At 31.9% G+C, this 27629-nt stretch overlaps 1 protein-coding gene and 2 long non-coding RNA genes across 19 annotated transcripts in view; 1 reads left to right on the forward strand and 2 right to left on the reverse strand.

The window, feature by feature from the left end:
- Positions 1-27629, forward strand: part of Lar (tyrosine-protein phosphatase Lar) — an 855139-nt gene that overhangs the window by 269717 nt on the left and 557793 nt on the right. For 10 of the 13 annotated variants that reach the window (XM_074118646.1, XM_074118638.1, XM_074118655.1 and 7 more), the window contains exons 1-2: positions 17759-17910; positions 24031-24115. The gene's annotated coding sequence lies outside the window, so the exon portion shown is untranslated. Of the gene's footprint in view, positions 1-17758; positions 17911-24030; positions 24116-27629 lie in introns of those variants that run through there. The other 3 variants (XM_074118730.1, XM_074118721.1, XM_074118628.1) reach the window with 2 other exon arrangements.
- The window catches only part of LOC141449468 (uncharacterized), a 308854-nt gene that overhangs the window by 125552 nt on the left and 155673 nt on the right, over positions 1-27629 (reverse strand). For 3 of the 5 annotated variants that reach the window (XR_012455537.1, XR_012455528.1, XR_012455530.1), the window contains exon 3: positions 12279-12449. This is a non-coding gene — a long non-coding RNA (uncharacterized lncRNA). Of the gene's footprint in view, positions 1-12278; positions 12450-12519; positions 12641-17344; positions 17657-27629 lie in introns of those variants that run through there. The other 2 variants (XR_012455533.1, XR_012455532.1) reach the window with 2 other exon arrangements.
- On the reverse strand, positions 21779-22900 carry LOC141449487 (uncharacterized). The gene is made up of 2 exons (XR_012455546.1): positions 22556-22900; positions 21779-21933 (listed from the first exon to the last, which is right to left on the reverse strand). It is a non-coding gene; the product is annotated as an uncharacterized lncRNA (long non-coding RNA).

Below are 27629 nucleotides of genomic sequence, written 5' to 3' on the forward strand. Positions count from 1 at the left end.
AGAGATATAAACGTTTGAAATTTGTAGGAATTCGGAAAGCACCAAAATTTAACCTTCAATATCTCAATAACTATTACGACTAATACATTCCTATTTATACCAGTTATAGAGCTAAGTTTTCTCTATAATTCGGTAAAGATTTCATTAAAAATCTGATTAATACGAAAAGAGATATAAATGTTTGAAATTTGAAGGAAATGCGTAACCATCAAACTTTAAACTTCTATATCTCATTAACCATTTTGACTAATACATTGCAATGTATCAACAGTTATGATCATATAGCTCAACATTAAACTACGCAAATTTATTTACAATACTCTGAAGAAGGTAGTAAAAATTACCGAAACGTTGGTATAAAGCAAAAAAGTTGTTTTTATTTATGACCGCACCTCGATATTCACCAAAAATCATCCATCAACAACGGTCGAAAAAACCAAAACCATCATTGCAATTTGTATAAATTATAGACCTAACTTTTCTCTACAATTCGGTAAAGAAATAACTTTTTTTGTGTCCGCCAATATTGATTATTTTTCGCGTACCACAGGTTGGGAAACGCTGCAGTAGGGTACTCATTTATTTATTATTGGTTTCTAAGCAACTTTAGTTTCATATGATTTTAGTTTTACATATATATATATATATATATATATATATGTAACATTAACTATATATATATAGTTAATGTTACGTTTGAAGATTTAGGCGCCACGGTAGCCGAGCGGGTTAAGAGGCGAGACCTGCAAAGCTAATATGTATTGTGATACTGGGTTCGAATCCCGGTCTTTAGGCCTTGCATTTTATTTAATGGTTAATAAAAGAAATTTACAGTAAAGTTTGTTTGCTAGTCGCCTCCGTCCACGACACCTAATTGGTAGTTGGACGTAAAGCCCCGCCTGAAAAAATAGGCGTTTACTTAATTTACGTTGGAAGATTTATAATTATTTTTATTTAATTTTTCTTTTTGCTGTTTTCTATTTTTATGCATTATTATTTTTTATTTTTTTGTCTGTTAACTTATGCGCTTTATCTGTATTGTTTGTATTCAAGAGAACAAAACTCCACTTTGTATGGGTCTTCACTAATACAAAATAAATACATTATTTTATTATACAACTTGATTTAAATTCAATTTAGAAGAAAAAAAATTGACTTATCTATTTAGGAGAAATAAAACTGTTTCGCAACAACCAGCTGTTAGCAGATTAGAAAGAAGATATTTTGTTTTAGAAGAATAATTTGATAATGCGGTATTTTACATGGCGTCTAACATAATCTCTCATATATCGGAGAGCAGATTCATCTACACCCACTAACATGGCGCGCACTAAATCTTTCCCCGAAGGCCAGAAAACCTCTCTCACCACCACCACTAGCAACCCTGGAATTTCCAATTTAACTACGCGTCCGCCGGAAAGGATGCTTTGCCTCTAGTGCTACTATACCTCCCCACTCTCGGAACATTTGCTACAAAACCCTGCGGGCGTACAGTGTGCACACTTCCGTTATTCTGTGGCAAACCCATCCAGTAGCTTTCCATTTATTGTTATCCCAGACTTCTCATATTACAAACCCAAAACATGTAACATTGTATACAATTCCTACTTTTATGTTATATGCGGAAACAGAAAAGCAAATTCCAAACTGTATTAGATATACAGAAAGATATGGATATTTTGGTTTTACTATGACATATGGCCGTTTTGAAATAGAATATAACGCTAGATTTGTGATTTATTATTACCACATTAAAACGAAAGTCACTACCTATTGTTGCTATTTTCTTATCAAGAAAAGACAAAGATAAATGCATAAAGCATAAGGCTTCACTTAAACCATAAATGTCGCAACCATCTTAAGCCAAATCTAAATGGTTGAAAGAAAACCTTAATGTAGTACACAAAATTGACTATCCCAAATAAGAGTGACAACCTAAAATGTTTTCTTAGAAAACAAGATTTTATATATACAAATAAAATATACCATTTAACAATTATGGAAACACTTTATTAATAACTGCTCTTATAAAATAAGGAAGCCTGGAGTATAAATGTAAAGAATTTTTAATCGCCTATTTTACCGGGCAGGACTACCAAATAGGTATCGTGGACGGAGGTAGAAGCTCATACTTTACCATAAACAATTTTCTTCTAACTAATAAAAAGTAGTCATACGCGGGATTCGAACTGGGGATTGAATTATAAATGTCACTCCAAAGCAAGATTAAATTTCAAGTAACTCAGAATTCAGTAATTTTCAAACAAAAATATTCAAAATATCTGAATACCGCACAGCACTCATGTAAAATATAAAAATTTGGATGCACGCTTATACAACAACTTTCCGACAGTATTTTGTTCAATACTATTATTTGTTCAATGGTTTCACTGAAAAACAAATAAAAACGGTTGAAATTTCACGGAATTCGAAACGATTTTGAAAACGTCAAAAATTTTATGTTGAATAGCTCATGGAATTATAATCACTAAAACATTGCAATTAATGTTACATTTACAGCTAACATTTCTCTACATTTCGGTACGGAAATAATTGAATTCTGATAAATACGAAAAGAGATTTAAACGTTTGAAGCCTCTAATCACCAAAACACTTTCTTAGAATCAATTATTAAAGGCAGCTCTTAGAAAAGCGGTTTGTATCCAACTCAGATTGCCAATGGAATAATAAGTTTAATAAGATGAAAAAATAATGAGGGTTAAGATTATTGAGTCATCCAAGTTCATTCCTTATAGGAATCTTATAGTCAAATACCTAGAACATTATTTAATGGAAGGTACTGGTTTAATAGGTTTATGCTCCTTTAAAACAAAAACAATTAAAGAAGGGTATAATATTCATTATTAAACAATAAAAGCAATTAAAAAGAAAATTTACAATTGTAAGACCCTTTAAAATATACATAAATATTATTATCTGATAGCACTGTTATTACTTCAATGTTTATAGTTTTGCCTTTTAGCTTATCTTTTGAATTTCTTGATCTTTTTCTTCATTATTATTGTAAATGTTAAACTTTGCTTATTTTTCTCTCTGTTGTCTGACAATACTCTAGTTCGCTGAAGTTATTAATTGTTTTCCGTTGTCTTCTGTTGGATCCTCGCAAGGAGTTGCGGCCCCCCTTGACCAGAATTTTCTTTGAGCGACAATTGTCCGTTGGCAGCATTGGTTGTTTGGACGTAGTGGGGATGGTGGCCAGTGCAAGGCAGAAGTTTAGTTGCCCTTGGGCATCTCAAGAGAGTAGGGATGCCAACGGATTATGTCTGTGTGTCCGCCATTGCCAGGATTTTAGCGTCGGTCTGGCTGGTACTGTTTTCGCCAAGAACTGGACAACCCATTAGCCGCCCGGTTGAACGATTTACTTTTGTTGTCTTATGATAAATCAATTTGTGAGTGTTATAATAAGTCTAATTAAGTCAGAAAACCTGTCGGTTTAATTAAGTCAGAAAACCTGACAGTGTAATTAAGTTAGAAAACCTGTAAGTCTAATTAATTCAGTTTTATGTATTTGGATCATGATCCGTTTTGAATATGAGTTTAAAATTGTAAATATACCAAATATATTTGTTATTGCATAAGTGAAGGTATTCTGAGTGTTGGTGGCGTCCCCACCCTTCCCTTTCCTTTAGTTTTATTTCATAGTCAAAGATTTTTCATGGTGCCGAAACCCGGGAAGACTCTCAGAATACCTTTGATTGAATTTTGTTTTAAAAAAAATTCCATTGTATTTTAAATTGTATTGAATTGTCATTAGTGCCATGTCACTTTTTAAACTTGTTTTAAAATTTATATTTGAAACTATATTAAGTTTTCATTAGTCTATATAGACATGTCTTGTCTATACATTGTCACTTTTGAATTTTGTTAAAAATTGGTTTTATATTTTAAACTATATTCAGTTGTCAGTATATATTGTATATATGTAAGTCTTGTCTATTCTTGTCACTTTTGAATTTTGTTAAAAATTGGTTTTATATTTTAAACTATATTCAGTTGTCAGTATATATTGTATATATGTAAGTCTTGTCTATCCTTGTCACTTTTGAATTTTGTTAAAAATTGGTTTTATATTTTAAACTATATTTTATTGTCATTGGTCTTTATACATATATGCTTTGCCACTCTTTGATTTGGTTTTAAAGATAAGTCTACTTTTTAAATTATTTGTTAACTATACTTAGTCTATATGTAGGTTGTCTGACAGTCTAGGCAATGTCTGTCTTTGTCCTTGTTTTTAGTTTTGCCTTAAAGGATGTTCCTCTTTGAGTCTATACCTTTTGTAATTTTTGAACTCTATCGCACTATTGACCTTCAGTCTATAAGTCATACCCCTGCTGATCCCCTTTTTCTAGTTTTCCCCTGGCCATTCCTTCAGGTTGTCAGATAAGTCAAGTTTACTCATGGTCATTCCCTCAGTCAGCAGTCAAGTTTCCCTTTAGCCATTCCTTTAGTCAGTCAATTTTTCCTTATAGCTATTCCCTCAGTCAGTCAATCAAGTTTCCCTATGGCCATTCTGTTAGTCAAGATTCTCATGGCCATTCCCTCAGTCTGTCAGTTGAGTTTCCTTATTGCCATTCCCTTTGTCAGTCAGTCTGTCAAAATACTCATGGCCATCCCCTTAGTCACTCCGTCGAGTTCCTTATGGCCATTCCCTTAGTTAGTAAAGTTTTCTCGTGGCCATTCCCATTCCCTTAGTCAAATTATCCTCCTGGCCATACCTTTAGTCACTCAGTCAATTTTCTTGTGGCCATTCTCTTAGTCACTCCGTCGAGTTTCTCATGGTCATTCCCCTTGCCAGTCAAATAGTCAAATCTTCCTCACGGGCATTCCCTCAGTTAGACAGTTAAGTTTATTCATGGCCATCCCCTTAGTCACTCCGTCGAGTTTCTTATGGTCATTCCCTATGTCAGTCAAATAATCAAATTCCCTCAGACAGTTAAGTTTATCCATGGCCATCCCCTTAGTCACTCCGTCGAGTTTCTTATGGCCATTCCCTTAGTTAGTTAGTCAAGTTTATCCATGGCCATCCCCTTAGTCACTCCGTCGAGTTTCTTATGGCCATTCCCTTAGTTAGTCTCTTAGTCACTCCGTCGAGTTTCTCATGGTCATTCCCTTTGTCAGTCAAATAGTCAAATTTTACTCACGGCCATTCTCTCAGTTAGACAGTTAAGTTTTCCTCATGGCCATTCCCTCAGTTAGACAGTTAAGTTTACTCATGGCCACTCCTTTAGTCAGTTAATTAGTCAATTCTTATGGCCAGTCTTTTAGTCAGTCAGTCAATTTTCTTGTGGCCATTCTCTTAGTCACTTCGTCGAGTTTCTCATGGTCATTCCCTTTGTCAGTTAAATAGTCAAATTTTCCTCACGGCCATTCCCTCAGTTAGACTTAAGTTTACTCATGGCCATTCCTTTAGTCAGTTAATTAGTTAATTCTTATGGCTAGTCTTTTAGTCAGTCAGTCAAGTGTCCCTGTGGCCATTCCTTCAGTCAAACAGTCAATTAGTCCTTAGTTAGCCAGTGAGCCAGTTATTAGTTTCCACAGTCAGTTAGAGTCCCATGTGTCCTCCTGAAGTCCCAGTCTCCCATTAACTTAGTACCTTGTCCCCCTTCTCCTGAAGTCCCAACCTCCTATTAAACTAGTACTCCACCTTTTTCCTCCAGCCCATGACCAAGCCTAATCCCCTTTGTAAGTCAGTCTGTCAGTCAAGATTTTCATGGCCATTCCCTCTGTCAGTGCGTCAAAATTTTAATGGCCATTCCCTCAGTCAAGATTTCCTCATGGCCATTCCCACAGTCAAGTCTCTTGTGGCCTTTCTTTTAGTCAATTAGTCAAGTGTCCCATGGCCATCCCTTTGTCATTCAGTTGGTCAGTATTCTCATGGCCTTTCCTTTAGTCAGTCGAGTTTCTTCAAGACCATTACCTTTGTCAGTCTATCAGCCAAGATTCCCTGTGGCCATTCCTTCAGTCTGTCAGTCAAATCTTTCTCATGGCCAATCCCTCTGTCAATCATTCAAGATTCTCATGACCATTCCTTTAGTAAGTCAGTCAAAATTTCCTCATAGACACCCCTAAGTCAGATAGTCAAGTTTTCCTCATGGCCATTCCTTTAATCAATCAGTCAAGTTTCCACATGGCCATTCCCTTCGACAGTCAGTAGTTTACCCATGGACATTCCCTTAGCCAGACAGTTAAGCTTCCCCTGGCCATTAGTCAGTCAGTTATTCGAAATTCTCCAAGGTCATTTCCTAAGTCAGTAAGTCAGTCAAGATTCTCCATAGCCATTTCTTTAGTCAGTCAGTCAGTCAGTAACTTCCCTATCCCTGGATTTTCAGTCAATAAGTCAGTCAAATCCCTACGCCTACTTTTTCAGTCAAATAGTGAATCAGTCCTCTTAGTCAGTCAGTCAGCCAGTCAGTAGTTTCCCCAGGGAATTAGTCAATCAGTCTAAATTTGAAAGGTTTCAGTATCAAGTCAGCACCGTTTAACCCTCCTACGAGTCAACTGGAAGAGCGTTCCAGCACCACTGGCATCGGACTCTGCTGGCCTTTCATCAATGTCAAGATTGCATCTCTACCTGATGCCAAGGAAGTCTATTAATCGCAATGAAGTGGCAAGAGTGGCAGAAGTCTGAACTATGTCAGGAGCGACCAGGGGGCCAGTCAGCAAGCTCTTCCTGCCCCGAAATCAGTGAGTGGAACTCTGGCGAGTCCACTGCGGGGGAGGATGTTGGATCCTCGCAAGGAGTTGCGGCCCCCCTTGACCAGAATTTTCTTTGAGCGACAATTGTCCGTTGGCAGCATTGGTTGTTTGGACGTAGTGGGGATGGTGGCCAGTGCAAGGCAGAAGTTTAGTTGCCCTTGGGCATCTCAAGAGAGTAGGGATGCCAACGGATTATGTCTGTGTGTCCGCCATTGCCAGGATTTTAGCGTCGGTCTGGCTGGTACTGTTTTCGCCAAGAACTGGACAACCCATTAGCCGCCCGGTTGAACGATTTACTTTTGTTGTCTTATGATAAATCAATTTGTGAGTGTTATAATAAGTCTAATTAAGTCAGAAAACCTGTCGGTTTAATTAAGTCAGAAAACCTGACAGTGTAATTAAGTTAGAAAACCTGTAAGTCTAATTAATTCAGTTTTATGTATTTGGATCATGATCCGTTTTGAATATGAGTTTAAAATTGTAAATATACCAAATATATTTGTTATTGCATAAGTGAAGGTATTCTGAGTGTTGGTGGCGTCCCCACCCTTCCCTTTCCTTTAGTTTTATTTCATAGTCAAAGATTTTTCATCTTCCTTTTTCTATAATGCCTCAATTACGAGTTTTCTTTTTAGTTTCATTGTTTATTTTAAGTTTAAATTGTTTATATTATGTAGAGTATATTAAATATAAGAAAAGAATTTTTATTTCTGTGAACTCTTCTGTAATGGCTGTATACACTTAAATACAGATGATAAAATAATAATACTAATAGTATGGCGATAATGACCAAAGCAGACGATGTGCCTATATAAAAAAATAAATAAATAATTTAAATAACAATAAGTCCATTCCTTTTCCTGTCACCGTAGCACGTCGGTGTATAAAACAGTATTTACAAGAAGAAAGATTCCAGAGTCCTTAATAAATAGTAAAAACAAAGTAGCCTTAACATTATTGCTCCTTGGGGGACACTACGTTTAATTTCTCTTAATTTAGAAGTAAATGATTAGAAAGAAACAATGTACTGCTTCATAGAAATTAAATATTCTCTCAGAAAAAAAGCGTAATTTCTATGGCCCTGTGGAATTTCAACATGAATAGCATCCAAAACTGGGGTTCCCATATCGAAGCTTTACTTAGATCCACAAAGCGACCTCACAGTTCTCTCTGCTGGCAGCCCAATTTAAGAGATATTAAATTAGCTTTCCAAATATGTAACCAGCTCTTTAGAGCTATTAACGTTTTTATTAGATTATTTAGTTAATAATGGCACTAAATTTACTGGCTGGGTAATTCTTTGCATCATGTTTATTCCTCTATTATACTCAGGAATACTAAATAACCTTAGTACCATGAGGAAACGGCCATTTTATCTGCAGCTGCTTATTAAAGTTGTGAATGGCGTAGATATACAAATGAATTTTTTTGATATAAAAAAAAGGGTAGAAAAAATGAAGTTATTTTCAGGTTGTTCCCTTTTTATTTCCTTAAATACATTCCTTGTTTAATTCATTTTATTTGAACTCATCTTCTGTCATGAATCATAAGAGAAATGCTTTGAAACCAAAATTGCTTTGAAAATAAGTATTAAATCCTTATAAACATTTCCATACTGCTTTTTTCCTACTTTCTGAATCTCGTGTTTCATTTTTTTAATATTATTATAATTATTTTTTTTTTTGAGGTTTCTAAATCTTGAAACTAAGTTCTTTGTACCTTCTTCTTTTCCCTAATACATAAAAACATCTTGTTATTATTTTTGTCTTCAATATACCAGGTACTTCTTCGTACCTTGAGAGCGTGCTACTTCATGAAAACAACCTTCCATAGCCGTCAGCCCAACATTCCAGTTACCTGATCTGATAGTCAGGCAAATGGATTAAAATATTCTTCTTTCTCTGAACTTGCCTCAGTAATAAACTTTTCCTTTTTTCTACCCCTTTCAGGGAGTATCTGGTGATCACTTTAAACCGGAAAACCTTAACGCTCTGTATTTTTTTTTCCTAGAAAAATTTGTACATCACTTATGGATTCCATCCATCATCGTATTCTGTTGAACGATAGGCTGTCCTTTATAATTAGACGGCGCATGCCTGACATAAACTGCACATAAATCGTGGTGAGACATTCGAGGTCTGTAAATTAAGTAATGAGACTGATTTTTTAAACAATTTTTTTATTCAAAAAGAATTACAATTCTATATTGTCACCTTCAAAATAACTTCCTTCTGAAGCCACACAGCGCTGGAGAAGTTTCTTCCACTCCTCATAGCAGTGCTCGAACTCCGATACTGGAATAGCCTTCAGCTGGTCGGTTACAGCCGTTTGAATGTTTTCGACTGTCCCAAAATATGTTCCCCTGAGGTGATTTTTCAACTTCAGGAAGAGCAAAAAGTCACAAGGACTCAAGTCAGGCGAATAAGGAGGCTGAGGAGCCACAGTAATGTTTTTACATCAAGAACAAGTGGGTGTTGCGCCAGTTAATGCTCCTTGTCACACAGCAATTTCAATAAACGAGTTTTTGGCCAGTAAAAACATTCCTGTGGCTCCTCAGCCTCGTTATTCGCCTGACTTGAGTCCTTGTGACTTTTTGCTCTTCCCGAAGTTGTAAAATCACCTCAAGGGAACTCATTTTGGGACAGTCGAAAACATTGAAACGGCTGCAACCGACCAGCTGAAGGCTTTTCCAGTGTCGGAGTTCGAGCACTGCTATGAGGAGTGGAAGAAACGTCTCCAGCGCTGTGTGGCTTCAGAAGGAAGTTATTTTGAAGGTGACAATATAGAATTGTAATTCTTTTTGAATAAAAAAATCAGTCTCATTACTTAATTTACAGACTTCGTAGTTACCATAGTTGTCTCGTTGTAGCACCAACGACAGCAGGAAAGTATGGTTTCATTTTAGAGTTAAAACTAGAATGGAAGTAAACACAGTTTGAATTTTCTGAAACTTTTGGAGATATTCTGTTAAAACACACTTCTAAACAATTTTTTTTTAGAAATTAGAAATACAGTACTGAAATTAAATCTAAGTTTAAACTTAGCAATAACTCGTAACTCTTTTTATTTTAATTTAATTTTTCTTTTGTTCATGCGCTCAATTTAAACTCACATATTGAACTAATAATTTGCTTATACGTAAGTAATGTCGCAAAGAAGTAAACGATAATAATTAAAATACTTTTAGTCCGTACAGCAGTTAGTTCACTGACTGATTCCAACCAAACAGTTGACTTTCACTAAAACTCACCACAATTACAGCCAGTTTTAATATGTCCACTATCTTTACAAAGCCTTTGTGTGACAGTGAGCTGAAAGCAGACAATAGCCACCAAGAATACACTTCTCGGCTTCATTCCTCTTCATCTGATGTTGGGTCAAAACAAAGGATAACTCTCCCGTTTTAGAAAAACATTCCAACTGTAGCTTAGTCACTAGATACTATGATTGAGAATTTTGTATTTGCTTCAATTTTATAACACTGCCACTCGACGAGGAAATAAACAAAAAAAAATGCCTCGAAATACGTTGTGAGGCCAGACGTTGCTCCTCTTTAAAGACATCGTCTAAGTGGAAGTCTAAGCCTTAAGCTACATGTTCAATCTTCACTCAGAAACCAGACAATCCTGGAAAATATTTCTTTAAGAATTTTTCGACTTTTCTGTAGCAATAATTCCTTATCTTAATTTACATCAGTATTCTATCTTCTTCTTCATCTGTCATCAAGTTTACTTCTTCAAGGACGTAATATTTTCACTTTTGTAAGAACTTGCTGGTTTAAAATGTTGGTTTCTTAACTAAGATAGATTTCGAATACATTTCTCATTGTAATATTGTTGTCTAAATAATAAACTCCAGAAATGTTCTATTATAACATTCAGTAAATAAACCCTGAATCAAAGATATAAAATAAATAAAGGATTTTTTGATGTATTTTTAGCCAAGATATAATCAGCCAAGCAATTTCCGCAAATTACGAAGCAACTTGCAAACTATACAAGGAATGGATAAGGAAAGTAAAAAAGTAACTTCATCTTTCTGATTTTTTTTTTTAACACTTTAAGATTTCTTATTTAAAATCATTACTTGCCATAAAAAAGCTATAATAACGGTTCCATAAAAGCAATATTATCTTTAACTCGAGAGAGATGTCTTGCTCTTCTGAATTTTAAGAATTTCACTAACGTACTAAATTCCCTTCATTTCGATTTAATTTTAATAAAATTTAATTTTGTTACATTTTAAAAATTTCATAAAATATTATTTTTTCGTAAAAAAATAATCACCCTCAGTTGGAGGAAGAAAGGCAATTATATACAATAATGCGATTTGGAACTGTCGATACATGTATCTCCTAGTAGTACTCAAAGTATTTTAGCTATAATGAATCCAGATACGCTACGAAGCATGCATGAATTATTCAGAAGGAATAGAATAAAAGTATAGGATTTACATAGCAGAGAGACTTCATATAATCTACATTAAGTCCTCTTATAAATTACACAATCTCTAATCACTATTCACATAAGCACTGAACAGTTAAATATATCACATTTAACTACCATTGTGTTGTTTCTGGGTTCTGTGTGCATTGCTCAAAGTACTCTTTTTTTTTTTTTTTTTTTTTTTTTTTTTTTTTTTTTTTTGCGCATCAACAGCTGAGGTTATTAGCGCCCGGAGCTTTTTCCAGTGCACTGCCAGTACTCTTATTCCATAGAAACCGTGGAGAACAAAGTAATGGAAGAGAAACACTCCATTACTTCAAGGAGATAAAAGAAATGGAAGAAAATTAATAATTATTGATTGGAAATAAATGAACGTTTGATAAAGAGAGGGCTAGTTAAATATTACTAATATTTTGGTAATTCAAGGTTTTAGAAATCACAGTAATATTTGGCTCGTTCTAGTTCTCGAAAATAACCCGAAATTGTGTTAATGTGCCAACTAGACAAAAAAAAATATAAGAAATAAAAGACTTCGCCCACACATTGTAAAAACACAATTTCAAGCTTTCCAATTTCTTAAACAAAGTGGAAAATTTAGAGTAAAAATACATCTTCGACCTTTATGGGATTGTTAGAAAGAAAAGAGAAAAGACAGTTTCTTTTGGAAACAACCGAACATGCAACAACATCTGTTCGGCCTTTCAAATTTAATCAAAATTACTGATATTTCTTTTTTATTTTTCCTGAGAGTCCCAACTTTAATTGAATTCATTTGAAGAAAATCTAAACTGAGAGTGTTCCTGAGTAGAAAACTCTCTGCGTAGACTTTCCCAGTAGAGTGGTAACTAACACAATCACGGATAATTAATTGCTAGCAGCGAACATAAACAAACATGTCTCAACCTATCTTTCCATTGTTTATAATCACAAGTTTGGCTAGATTAAACTCAAAGAAAAATATTATAATATTTTAAAATGTAACAAAGTTATGTTTGAATCCAGTTTAAATCAGAGTGAAGAAATTGCTCCCAGAGATACTCATTCCACGTCATTAATTTATTTAACACAAACACGAAAATGAATTCAACCAATAATTGTTATAAATCTACTTACCCTTTGCTACTCTGAAGTGACTAAGAGAAAACAGTGAAGCTTCTTAATCCATCATCATATATAATATAATTAATATTCAAAGTTAAGTTCTGTGTCAAGGTGTAGAAAAAATCAATTGAGGAAGCTGACAAAGCATTTGTTGCCTGGCTGCAGTCCAGGTGATATCCGTACCTTAAAACAGAACAAATTAGTATTTATCAGAGCAAATAAAAACAGATCAATAAGTACAATAAAAAATTACATTAACACACTAAATTCTCAAAAATTGATCTAAAATCTGAAGGAACAAAAGCTCTAATTAACCTAACTGAAAGTTAAAGCCATTAAATATACATATATACAAAATATGAGGTTAATCCCAGGCTATCACATGCATTTAATTAACCAAAATTCATGTTTATTAATGAGAATACCGATTAAGTAGAGCTTAATTAGATGGAATACTAAACAAAAGCATCCGTCTTTAGCCTTATTTTACAAAAACCTAAAAAATTACTAACAGTTTTTTTTCATTTAATTTTGCACCTATTTATGAATATTGAAAAATTCTTTTAAAATAATGTGGCGTTTGTTTGTTTAACTAGCGTAAGAGAGGTGTTGATATTGCACTTTTTAAAAAGTATGAAACAAATTTAGAAATATTTTTCTAACATTCTTGTTCTTATGCAAAACTCGGAATGAAAATGAGACTAATCCTATCGAATTAAAGAAAAGAAATACTAAGATAAAATCAACCAAAAACTTTTACAATTTCTATTTTAAGCATGCATATGAAAATTAATGGTTTATAAAGAACTAATCGTAGGAATAAGCACTCAAATTGCAAAAAACAAAAGGTATCAACCCAAAGCGTGGTGCAGTTATGAACCATCATACATAGAAATGAATAGCTTCCCGTAAGAAAGAATTCCAGAAACCAGCGCTTTCGTTGCTTCTTAAAAAAGTAAGGTAACAAATTATGCTAAAGTTATGCTTCATATATTTGTTAAATTATAATTTAATAGATTAGATAATTATAAAAAAAACTCCTGTATAACTGAACGATTATCTGCAGACTCAATAGAATCACTTCTTACATATTTGTAAAGTCGTAATGTAACTCAAGTTTAAACAAATTATTTAGTTTAGAGCTAATATAATGCAATAAAGGTCGTTAAAAATTCAACAATTTCAATTTTATTTGTAATAGAGATTTTATTATTACTAAGAGAATATTGGAATTAGAAAGTTTTTCATTAAAACACCACCGGAGCATTAAAATTCTTATATCAATTTGTCGATTTTAAATATAAGGAGATTTTGCGACTGCTGTTTATATCAAAGAATATTACAATTAAAAGTTATTGATATAATACGACTTTAATTTAATTTTATGTAAAACTTCTGTTCAATTTATACTTAAAAATGATTACAAGCTTTTAAACTTGACTACTCATTAACTTGAAAAATAATTATTGTTGTATCGAATTATTGAAATAGTGATTTCATTGATTGTTTTTGAGTGCCTTATAAAGTGGGATTTGCAGAAGTGGCACAGTCTTATTAATGAACAATTGAAGAGATTGTATTAATTTTTTTAAATTTAAGTAATCATGTAATTATTAATTATATATTATAACAAAAAGTAATCATATTGCCTAACATTTTGTTTATTTTGTAAACATATTTAAAAAACAAAGTTAAGGTGATACAACCTAAATAAAAGTATAGTTTTGAAGTGAAAAAGTGATGCATTTTTTCTCAAATAAACTCTCCTTGCCTAAAACAATTCTGGCAGCGTACATTTTTATACAAAACTTCTTAAAATAAGGCCTAAAATGTTGTATATTTAAAACGAAATTAACTTGTGTCTTTTATACTAGTTAAAATTGTGTAAGGTTGAAATAAAATAATGTAAACACAGAACTTTCAAATCTTAATTAAGATCGTTTCTATAAATAAAGTTCCCCAAAATTTAGTATATGAAAAAGTAATTACAAGGTAAGAAATGTGATTAGTGTATTTTTTATCTTTATAAATAGAGTATAATTAGAGCAATACTAGCACCAGCTGGACATTGAACCACCTTTGTAATTATTCAACTCAATGGAATAATTAGAAAGATTGCTGGTTAGGGTTTGTTCCCATTTATATCTTTGTCACAAACCATGTGGGCTCCACATTTCTGCTTCAGTCGTCATTTCCATCCCTCATCCACTGACCGACTAGAAGAAGTACACAAATACAAATGTACCAGTACCGAGTTCTGAGTTAAAAGAGACTTTTAATTAAAGCTTAGGCTTTACCCAGCCCTCTTTCACTACCTTCTTATCGCAAGGTCGTGATGCCCTTGAGCTCCAAGAACAAAATACTAGTTACAGTTGAAACTGGGATGTATGGAACTTCTGTAATAAGGTTGTTACCTCAGACAATTATTTAGTTTATGCTCCTTCCAAAAGATGGTATACAGTTAACGTTCTCACTCATATTCAACTATGTCAACTCGCTTTTAATTCTCAACATAGGACGCGTCTTAGGTTCTTGCTTCAAAAAAATTATTTCTTCTTTTTTTGTCAAACATGTATCAAACTGAGTTTTCCTTAATTCTTCATTAAAAAAAATAATAATTATAAAAACTATACTAAACTGGTCAAACAACCTCCAATTACCAACTTAGTAATTTTGGAAAACAAATGCAACAGTTCAACTAGAAGATAAGTATATGTACCACTGTGTATTCAAAGAGTTGATTATGGCTATGGGAGTCATTACAGCACTCTCAATCTGCCTAAAGGCACCCATTTTAGGCTGGCCTCACAAAAACAAGTTCCAACCGCAAAATTTTAATACTATTTGCTACTTTGTAATAATTAGTGGCTCTAATTCGGGATTTTATTGATATACTGGTTCTGCAGGTCAAGTCGTTACACAAATAGGTACACAGGGTTTAATATTAAAAACAGAATTAGCGGTTCAATCGGCATTTAAACTGTGCCACATTTTGTTGCTTATTCGATACTCCAGCATTAAGTAATAACTACTTTTTTAAAATTATTTAAATTATTTCTTAAGGACAAACTATTCTACGCTTTCCATAGCTTTAAACAGGTTAATTTTTCCTCACAATTACAATACTTCTTCTGCCCCTCTTTTCGGAAAAGCCTTGGTAAAAAATGACAAAATGAAGCGTCTTCTTCTCAGGAGCATATTCCTAATTTTCTCAAGCGTAACAAAAATCAAATCTGTCTTTCCCAATGACTATTCTACTAAAGATTTTTTGATTAATTTTGGATGCCCACATTACTGTATTATTTCTAAATTGCAGCTTACGACAAATAAAGTTATTTTAATCCCAGCAAGCTCTAAAATGTAAATTATATGAGGAACTAATTAAAAAATGTAAATCCTGACTAATTAGGATATTTTTAAAAGCAATTAATGTATCCTGTTTGTAGAAAAGAAATAAATAAAGATTGGGATTAGTCAAAAAAATTACCAAAACTTATCAGCCGTAAAAATTGTTTCAATTTAGAGAATAAATTGAAAAATCCAGTAGGTTGTTGTGTAGTTCCATCAAAATAGCACAATCGAACAACATAGGTATCAGGCGCTTGTGCTGGCAAACTTAGCAGTGACTTAAAACAAAATAGACACTTCGCTCAATATCATCCCCATACATCTGACAAATAAAGCAGTACACTTTCCACCATCGATTCGTACAGAGTTGCAAGAATCACAAGAGATTTTAGTGATATTGCGAAACGACATTATTGTGAAGCATTGAAAAAGGCACAATGAATGTTTTCTTTGCGTTTACTATCAGTTAGTTAGAAAAGCATAGTTAGATATACACTATTTAGGGGTGTTTGGCTTTATGCCAAGATGAATCCAGCAGAACTGTTTCATCCCCGTGCATTATACTTATACAATCTTTTTGAGCATTTATATTGATTTCGCGGTTTTCCTCAATGATTAATAAAGAGATAAATAAATTATTTGCAGTAGAATGATTAAAAGCAAAATCTATTTTCAAGTATTCACAAAACTTTTGGGATCAGGAGTTTTGTAGTTTGACTAAGAATTTTTGAAATTTCATCATTTGATTACTTACGGAATTTTTCTTAAGATTTTCACTAAATTTGTACATTAAAAAAACAAAAACTTTTATTCAAATAATCTATTTGAAAATTGTTGCAGGTTTTTCTGAGATAAGTTGAAGTATAAGTTTGCACTTCAAGAATTTTGGAAAGAGAAAATCGTCTTCACACCAGATTATTATTAAGTTATTAAAATAATAATAATTATTATTATAATTAAAATTTAATTAAAATAAATTAATTATTAAAGCCATAAAAATATTCACCTAAAAAATTAAACTTAAAAAATGTTAACTTTTTTCAGCATGATTTATTTTTCAGTTATTTCTCAGCCTTAACTAACTCCATAGCTACTGTAGCGCCTTATTAGAAGTATACATCTATGCTACCTAGTGGCAATTTTTGAAACAACTAAAGACTTGTAGTTTAAGCATTTGCCACTAGATGGAATGTAATGTACTTTCCGAACGTTTTTTAGCTCCACGACATTAAAATTTATTAAATAAGATTCTAACTAATATATTCTGATATAAACCTTAAATATTTTAAAAATCAGAATATTATTTGAACAAAATATAGTAAAAATGAAGTATAAAGATTGAACACTTACATTACACATTGTTGTTGGCCTGTTTAACCATTAAATATTTAAAATACACTAGTTAAATGGATTCATGAACAACTTTTTGAAACTAAAATGGATTCATGAACAACTTTTTGTAACTAATTTCTCTTTAAAATTTACCAAATTATCTGAAAGATTTTTTCCTCTCCAAGTTCAAGGACTAGTTTTAAGACTATGCAGACTTTTTAGCACCAAATTGTCTGTTATTAACCGTGCTCTACATTTTTGGCTAAAGGTGGAAATACTTTATTATTTTGTAACGAATTTCTTGGTTTCCTATAAATACATAGAGGCGAAATTGTCGTTGGAAAATTTTATGTTACTGAACTTTCTTAAATCATCTACAATATATTTAATGTACATACGTCTTTGAATATCAAAAAATTCAACTCTTGGTAAAGCTAATCGACTTCATTACGGTTAGTTTTCCTATCTCATTAAAAATTATAACAGTCCGCACAACGGTAGTTCTTGATTTCACCAGGACGCTCCTAAGGAGCATTGGAAATGTTTTATTGATATTAATTAAACTTCCTTTGATTGTTACTGTGTCTTTAAATATATGGTGTAAATACTCACAGATGTTTAAAATTATTGTGATTAATTTAAATACATATTTAAATGTAAACTTTCATTGAAAGATTAATAAAATAGCCGGTAGTTGGAAAGCCAGTCAAGAGGTAATAAAGGTTTGTTTACTTTAGTTCACGAGTTACTCAACAGATAGCATTGGCATTCACTTCAGTTCAAAATCGAATGGCAACCATCTTTGTCCGTGCCTCGTCCATGTTTGATCTGTTTTGTTTATGTTATATTTGTGATTAAGTTGTGTTATTATTTCCTCGCGATTTTTTCTCGAGTTTTCTAAATGATTTAATCTCTTGCAGTTAATTTGTGTGTTTCTAAAAGCTTGATCCCCAGGATACTTGAGGTAAATAGTTATTTTATGATTTGTTACTGATGGTATTAACCATAGTTTTTAGTTGATTCCTTATCTTAGTTTACAATTCCTTATTGATTGATGTATGATACAAAGGTATTTTAATGCGAGGAAGTGTATGATGGAACTACATGAGCGAAATTTTAAATATTAAGCCTTTACATGGATTAGTAAGTGGCATGTGTTTTCTAGTGTTTTATTCGGTAACACCTTCAGTTTTACATTTGATCCTCATAAGTTAACATTTTATTAAAGGAAATTACTTAGTTTTTGGTTTTTATTGCAGTTTAGGTAAGGGAAGTCTTTTTGTTATCTAACACATCCATAACTTCTACAAATGTCAATATTCCTCAGGACATTAGTCCACTACTTTTCTAACTTAAAGGATAGTTTATTCCTTATCTGGTTACCCATGTGTTGCAATTTTTCTACCTAAGGATCTGAAAAATATATTTATGAAGAATAGGTGAATTTAATGTGGAGTATCCAAAAAGAAAAGAATGTATATTTGAAAAGGTCCTTAAAACAATTTAAGAAATTCTTGCTTTTTAAATTTGATTATGTAATAAGAGCAATAAATTTACATTGAGACTTAGATAATTTTATTCTTGTAATTCTAGAATGTTTAGATGTGGAATTTTATCTCTTTTTTAGTCCTTTCCTATATAAATAAAACACAAGTAATATGTAGTACGTTCTTTGATTTTTTTAGGATTGTTCACTTAACGCCTGTAATTTTGATGAATCTAAGTCTAATCTAATTTATTGCAACTGATGAAGAGTGAGATCTCATAGGCATCTGAGTTTGTGATGGTATTAATTTGGATAATGTATGCCATAGATTTATGGTAAAATGTTTGCACAAAACAAAATAGATATAAGAGCTGGGTGTTTTAAAAATATGTTTAATGAATGTTAAAATTATTTAGTGTACTTAATATTAATTATGCTATTTCATTTAATGTAATTGTCTAATCAGTATAATATAGAGAATAGATTAATTAAAGAGATGGCTATTAAACTGGTGGAATGTCTGGTAGAATTGCTTAAAATGTGACTCCCACGTTTATTTCACAATTATCTATTACTGAAAGCAAAAGTTGGATTCTGTAACTTTGAATAAATAGGTTCTATCACATTATATTTTAGATGTTTATATGTATCGTATATTAAAGTTCATTGTAGAATTTATTATTACTTTGCAATTTATTATTTATTATTAATATTAATTTGCTAAAGATTGCAAAAGCAAAAGTTTTTCATCAAATTAATGTAACCAAATTGCTGATCAATTACTGGCAATTTAAGTAATTGTAGACAAAACTTAATAAATTTTGCATAAAGTGTTGGAAAAATAATTTATAATGATATTTTTTGTATACACATTGCAAGAGAGCTATCTAATAACGCAGTGCAAGAAATTTGTTAAACCAAAATTATCCGTTGAGTGATTCTTAACATGAACATTGAATTCTCAGTGCTGAGTTAATCAGTACAAGTTTTGTGTTTCTTTATTTCTGACAAGTTTCAGTTTTTCATTGGTGCATTTTGTTTAAACAAAGAATTGAAGATAGTGTGTGCCAGAAACGTTTTAAGTTTAAGTCAAATACTGATGAACTGTGAATGATAGAAAAACCAAGATAGGCTATTAAAATGTGTTAGGAATAAAAAAATTATTATTATTTTAAATAGCTCTTTTCTTTTGATTTGAACAGCTTTTTGGTATTATTGTATATTTAATGTATCTAAAATATTTTTCATAAAAAACTACTAGGTCTCTAATAATTTATATAGGCTGTCATCTGTTTAACTGACAGATTTGAAATATATCATTATTATTACAGTTATAAATAGAAGTTTTATGTGGAATTCATTTATCAGTAAATATTGAATGACTGCGTTCAATCTCTAGCTTTAACCGGGAATCCATGTTTAATACTTTAATATATTCTTTTTTTTAAAAAATATTCTAGTAAGAAAGAAAGAAAATGAATTTATTATCCTGTGACTATGGTCCCCTTAGAATAAAAACATGTACAATTGGAGACCCTATTGGTTTGGCCTGTGTTTAAAATACAATATTTCTGGAAAAAGCCACTTCAACTCAACGTAGTAGTACTGTTATTCTAAAATAAATATGTATAACTAATTAATAATTAAGGAAGAATTGTTATAAATTCATTTTTGCTTACAAAAAGCTCCCAGAACATGGTGACATTTAGCTCTAAATTGTTAATTTATCTTTATTAAACTATTTTAAGATTGCTAAGAAGGTAATTGTATAAAAAAAAAGTTGTAAAAGCAAAGTGCCTTTTTTGTTTAATCATTTTAAAAATATTTTCAAGTGAGACTTTAAGATATTGACTTTCACAAATGAAATATTGAGAGTGATTGCTATTGTTAAGATTCACTCCATTTTTTTTTTAATTTTTGTAATTTAAGGCATAACATTTGAGGTCATTGGCGTCTGCAGCTTTCTCACAAAGCACTGTCGGCCTCAGAACAGTGTTCTCTCGTTGTAGACAGTAAGCCTTAGTTTCACCGGACAGTAAGCTTTAAAAACCTACGAAGGGAAAATCTAAGGGCCAGCAGCTGGATTCGAAACCAAGGATCTCCGCTGAGCTAATCCTTTTCCTGAAAACAGTCTTTTTGTGATATATTTTTAAATATAATTTCTTGGAAGTATGTACACTCTGCGGCAAAAATACGTTTCCACTTTTAAATTAATCGTTTAGTTGGTTGTACATTAATATTTAATTAATTATTCTTTGCAGAAGTTGGGTTTCTGCCTATTTTCATATTATATTCTAAATAATCTCAGAATAATTGTCTGTTTTTATTTGAATAGTACACTTTTCAAATTTTTACATTTTTTCTCCGTTCTTTATATATACTGTTTTCAATTTGATTTGTGTGCTTCACGCTTGAAAAGTACACCTGGGAAATTAATTTGAAGTGGTAAAGAATGAAAAGTGTCCCGTTCGTAACCCTGAATGGAAATTTCAGTTTTAAGAATATAAACAAAAATCACTTGAAATTAAGATCATTGTCATGAGGTTGTAAAGAAGTAGTAACTGTATTTAAAGTAGCATTCGATCTGTCAAGTGCGTGGCAAAAAAACTAGTAAACATGTTACATATAGCGGCTTCAGTGTTATTTTAACATAAGAAATTTTGCTTACTTGTTAAAATTTATTCTTGCTAACTTTTTAGTCTATGTGAGTATTATTAAGCAAAATATTTTAGATTATTGTTCATTGGTTTTTATTTTAAATATTTCAACTAAATCACAAATGATGTAATGATTACTTCCATTATTTTTCCCCTTAGGTTTTGAATTTTTAATCAACCCTTGTAGATTTACCTACATTTTTTCTTTACATCAATATGTGTTACATCAATTTGTTCTTAAACCAAAGACCTTTTTGAAATTATTTCTGTAAAAATTGCAATATTGATGATTGAATGAATTCTTTCGCTCTTAAACCAACAGTTACGCCAAAGAGTTTGATGTTCACAAAGCGATACAAAAAAATACTCTATGTAAAAAGTACTTTAACAAAATTTAATATAAATCCTATAAAATTACTCAAACAAATCAAAACAAAATACTAGCAAAAGATAACAACTATTAGTGTTTCATAGAACTGAACACCACAACTTAAATTTAACATTCTCAGCATTAAGTATTGAAGCGCAGACAAAAATATGTGATTAATTTTTAAGGTCATCAGTGTTTTAAATTATAGAATTATATTCGAGACCAAATATTTTCTTAAGCAACTGTCCTGTACAATGAACATAAAGGGCTCTCGAATATAAAATGAAATATTTCATTGGATTGATTCAGACTGCTCATATTACAAATATCTTGACAACTATATTTATTTACTGCATTATTTAAAAAATTGTTGTACTTTTCTTGTTTGCTAAGTGTAGTAGCTGAGTTATTATATTTTGTTCACATGTACACTCTGCATATAAATGTTCTTCTTCAGGAAGACCTTTTACACACCTGCAATAAACACTGAAATTAGAATTTATTTAATACTTTCAGTATATCTGTAGATATTAAAAATATTTCACATTCTTTCATTCAGGTTATTTCTGCTGTTAACAAATCATTTGCACATTCTGAGTTAGCCAGTTCTGGGTTCACCATGCAAAAAACATTTCTAAGTGGATATGCCTAGTTTAAAAGAAGGAATTGTACCTCCATCATTTCCCAATTTTTGTCAGATGCCAAAAAATTAATAGTTGTATCCCAATAACACAGAATAAAAATAAAATTTGTAATCACTATGAAACTCATAAGGTAACAAAACATTTTTAAGTTTTGAAAGGAAATAATGTTTTATGCCCAAGCATAAAAGCGTAACCCAAGCTGAGTTATGCACTGCTACTATGGGGAGCAGCCTCAGATGCAAAAATCATTTTTAAAATGCAGAAAAAGGCCTTACGGATCATGTTTCATAGAAGAAAAATGGACAGCTGCAAACCACTATTTAAGGAGAATAGAATATTAACATTACCGTCGTTATTTATTTATTCCAATATAATGCATATAAAAAACAACGAGAAAAATGTTTTAAGAAGTGATGAACATTCATATAATTTACGAAGCAAAAATGACTTACATTTGCCTAGAAGGAGATTGTGTAGGTCTGACAAGGCGCCGGGCATGATGGCAGCCAGGATGTTCAACAAAATTTCTCGATCAATAAGAAATACAGAGAAGAAGGAATTTCAGAAAATTATTAAAGACTTCTTATTGAATAATATGTTTTATAAAATAGAGGACTTCTTGTCCAGTAGATGGACTGTTACACACTTCAAAGTTGAGTGAACTGAAGTAAATTGTACAAAGACATTGTTTGACGGATCATTTCAAAGTTCATTATAACTAGTTTATTGTGATTATTATGACGAGTCTATTGTATGTAAAACATATGTACAGGCAAAATAAAATATATTCTATTCTATTCTATGATAAAACTAAATTTAACATTTTTCTTCCGATGACAAATTAAACATAAATAGAGAAAGAATAATTCAGTATTCAATTAAAAAAAAATAAAGTATTTATCTAATAACATGAAAGAGTATCTGTGGTGTGTGATGGTGTTCAAATTTCAAAATTAGAAATTTAATTTTATTGAAGAGTTAATGGATCGATCATACAGTCTAAGGAGATACTTTGAAGAATAATTTAAAACATAGATTAGGAAAATTTGGAAGCCTTAGAAAAACCAAAATAATGAACAGAAATTGTTATTAAGGATTTTGTTGATCGATTTTTAATTTTTTAAAAAATATTTAAACACTACCTTAATCCCCAAAATTTAAATAGAATTTAACGTATCTGTGATATTTATTACAGATTATAGAACCATTAGAACTGGTTGTATTTCAAAAATGAGTTTTGGGAAAGATCATCTAAAATAGAATAAGTCTTTGAAAACTAGGATAAAAGAAGATTGGCAGAGAATTGATACTTTTGAGTTCATTCAATGCCAATCTTTTTAAGGAGTGTAATTAGGAGGATATAAAATAATAAACAGAATGTAAAATTAATAAGATCCATTTGTCCGTAATTTTTTTTTTTTTATTCTGAATTCTTTAAAATTCTTTAAACAAATTTTGTTTTCTTAAATGCCATGCCTTTCCCGGTGAGAACCTAATTTCAAAAATTTCACCCGATTGCAAAACCTAGGAGGAGTAATAGGAACCTAAAATTGTTATTTTAAGCAATCTGAGCAAGTTGGTGCATTGAGTATTTGACAATTTAATAATATAGAGGTGGCTTTTCAAGTGAAGACAATCATTTAAAGAAATAAGCCATTGAATTTATTATGAAATTATTTCAAATCCAGCTTTGAAAAGAACAAGAATATTAATTGTATTAAGAGGAATTTTTTGCAGATGTTATTTATTTTTTATTACTGAAGAGAACTGTCAATAATATTGATAAAAACTCACTTTTATCTACATGATTTATAATTATGTTGAGTGATTTCTTTTCAACTTAAATAATCTAGTTTTCTTTTAAAATAGTAAAATTGAAAATATACTTATACACAATGTTTACAAATTTTTGTTTGTTTGTTTACAGATTTTAATTACATGTGATTTATTCAATTCCCCACTGAACTGAACTCTATTGAAATTGCACATCTTTTTCCTCAGTATATTTAGAGGTAAGCTAATATTTATTATTATTATATTTCTTACTTAACTATGTTTTTTATTTGGAAAAAAAAGTGAAGTTGACTTTAAAAATTATAGAACGTTTTATTTTTTTAGTACAAATAAAATAGGAGACTTATCAAAATTTCTTCTACCAAGTGGCCAAAAGTTATCAAAATTCTATATAACATTATGATAAGATAGTTAGATTAATAGCAGTCATATCCTTGTACAGTACCATAATAAAAATTATATATTTATATAATATTAAATTTATTTAGTAATTTACAATGTATATAAATGCGAGTATATACATTATGTAAATACGAGTAATAAAGGTATGGTGCGTGAAGAGCAGGTGTAGAGAAACGACCCTGCGATAGCTCTCTCTATAGGATATTGATGTTGATGATGGTCTTTCGTTCTCAAGGAAGTCTCGGGGCCACTGGCGTTTCAGTCGGCCTGGTGGATTGTCAGGAATAACTGTAGAGGAAGGGACTGTTAAGGATTAGTGGAATTAGTGAGAGCAGTATAGAACTTTTGATATTTTGTCTTGGCAAGTTTCTTGTCATGAGACAAGACACCGTGATTGTCACGGGATGTTGAGATCGTTATGAACAGCAAGGTTGGTGACGTAGAAAGGAGCGTCAGCTCTCTGTTGGAGTAGTTTTTGGTTGGAATTACGGATCGTATGTTTTTGGCTGAACCCCACAGTTCTAGTCCGTATGTCCACAGAGCTTAGTATTATATATCAAACGTTTGCCTTCTGCGCGCAACTTGGAGTATCGTCCAAGTTGTCTGTAAAGAGGTTTCGCACGCTTGTCTCTTAAGTATAATGTGTGGGTTCCATGTGAGTCGATTGTCTATGAAGAGGCCAAGATAGTGCACCAAATCTGTGCAAGGAAAAGGACTACTGTGTAAGAAGTCCCGCCGGACAGTAAACGTGGCATGCTGGCATTTCTGTGGGTTCATTTTAATCCGCCACTTCTTTGCCCTAATTCTCTTTATGTAATTTCATCTTGTAATCTTGCCTGCCACTTGCATGAAGCTGATACAAGGTGTGTACTTGTTTGTAGCTAGTGTATTTAATAATATCTAATTAATATTGGTGTGAATGTTTGCCCGTTGAAATAAGTTAGCTGTTTTACGCATTCTTTTCTAAAAAATATTGCCATTTTACCCACAGTATCATTCTCATCCAATATATCATATTGCTTATAAATAATAGAATAGGAGTTCCAGCGCCTCTGTCCCCGTCCACAGATGGGGTCGGGTAAGTGAATGCAAATAAAGTTAATGCATTTTTAATGTTCCATCACTTCCAAGTTGTGTATATCGATCGGCATTATCCAAAGTGGGCGACTTGGGCTGAAAATTTCTGTGTAGGTTAACTTTGGTAGGTTCGTGAAGGTAGAAACGTGACCTCTGACGTTAACCACACTGTACCTAGTTGATGTTGCGATCTAGCGACCGTCCACAGTACTATTTGTAGAACGCTGTTGATGACTAAGTATTTGGTGCTGCCTGTAGGTCTTTTCTTAAACTAAATATTTATATTTCTGGCTTAATAATACTTTAAAAATTATTTGTTTAAGTCAAATGATTGTTATTTATTTGAAGTTTGTTTAATCCAGAAAGGTAAAAGGACCTGAGATTTCTGACTTGTTTTTTTTTTTTTTTTTTTTTTTCTAAATCAAGATGAGATACATGTTAATTTTTTTTCTTGTTTAAGCAACCAGTTATCAGATAGACTTTTTTGTTTGTTTATTTATTTGAAATTTGTATCCCGAAACCGAATTTCTGTTAAACGTACACAGATGATTCTCAAAATATAGTACGAGGTATTTTTCGACCTTTCATCGTTTGAAGTAATCGCTTGGTCGGTTTGCGCCGCTTCGTGCATCAAATTGGGTTTTCTGCTAGAAGTGGGGATGTTTGAATGAATTTTAGGAAGAGGTTTCTTATTTTTTTTTTTAGCATCTGCTAAGGAATCTCGTTATAATCTAGTTTATACTGTCTACTGTCTATCTTCATATTTCTTCAGATCCATCTGCCTTTCTTAAATAGTTCTTCCTAATTTGTAGCGTCGTGGTAATCACCGATACTTTCCACCTGCCACTTAGTGCTTGGATTGCTTACATTTGGAATAGGATAGAGATGTGCCTATGTGCCTAGCAGTAACCATGGTTTTTGAAGTTCGTAATTTGTCTATTTGTGGGGCGAAAGATTTTCAACCAGATTTATCTAGTATTTTTGGTGTTTTGTCTAAACTTGCTTATTTCAGCAATAAAGCTCATAACCAATTTTTGATATTTTTTAGCAAATAAAAACATATAAAGATTCGCATTCCTCGAATATCTAGAGTAAAATTTGTCCTCCATTATTTCAATGTTTTTAGGAAAGTCCGATGGGACCTTGGTTAAACCGAATATTTGACTTACTTGGTTGTGGAAGAATTACTGCTTCATGTCCTCTTCTAAAACGAAGGGTCAAGAGCGAGATTGATTAACCTTAGTTTGTATTAAATCCACGTGGACGAGCTTAATGGCTAGCGTCTCAGAGGTTTTTTAAGATACAGGGATTTTGCTGCCAGCTTTTTTTTTCTGATAATTGTAGGATTTCAAACTGAACTAGTGCATTCTGAGCCATGGTGATTTGGGATAGTGAGACCCACCGTTGGCTTGCATTGAAAGAAAATGATTGATTAATCTATCGACAGGTAATTGACTATTGTTCGCGAGAGAAATTGATTTGAATTAAATTGAGTGGCAAAGCCCATTCTTGCAATAAACAAAAATATGAGTAATCGCCCATAAACAATAAAAAAAATTATTATTTAAAAAGGGATTATATAAATTGGTAAATGTCAAAAAACAAAATTAAAAATGTCAGTGTTGTAGAATTATAAAAATTTTTTAGAATTAAAAAAAAATATATATTTTAGTATTTTTTTAATGTTTTATTTTATTTTTAATGAAATGATTTGAGAATGCTTTATCCACTGTTTATTAAAACTGCCCGGTAGGACAGTTGTATAAGGGTTGACCATCAAAAACTGCACGAAAAAGTGTAACGTTGAAAAACACCCAACTTTGACAATTTTTTTCTATTTTTCTATAAAAGATAAAATTCCCAAATTTTCTTTATAATATAGGGCAAATCCTCCTTTATAACTGTAATTTTTTTGCAACCACCCAGATCTAATAGGTTTCGAGAAAAAAGTTGCCGAAAATGAGCAAAAACGGCTTTTTCAAAAAATGTTCTTGTTCTTGTTCTTCTTCTTCTTCTTCTTGTTGTTGTTCTTGTTACCTTTTTTGTAAACAACGTAGCGCCTAAACGCGTGAACCGATTTTCATGAATGAGGTGTCATTCGATTCGGAATTTTATGTAGATGTGCCTTTTGGGGGTCTCGGCCCTGTACATCGAATGGGAGAGGAATTAGCCCCCTTTATGTAAGGCCCCCTCCAAAATTATTATTACTAATTACTCTGTAAATCTTGGCCCGATTTTGATAAAATTTGGTAG

The sequence above is a fragment of the Rhodnius prolixus genome, unplaced genomic scaffold (genome assembly GCF_049639745.1).
Source record: "Rhodnius prolixus isolate KJV_2025 unplaced genomic scaffold, Rpr scaffold_1, whole genome shotgun sequence".
Lineage (NCBI taxonomy): Eukaryota > Metazoa > Arthropoda > Insecta > Hemiptera > Reduviidae > Rhodnius > Rhodnius prolixus.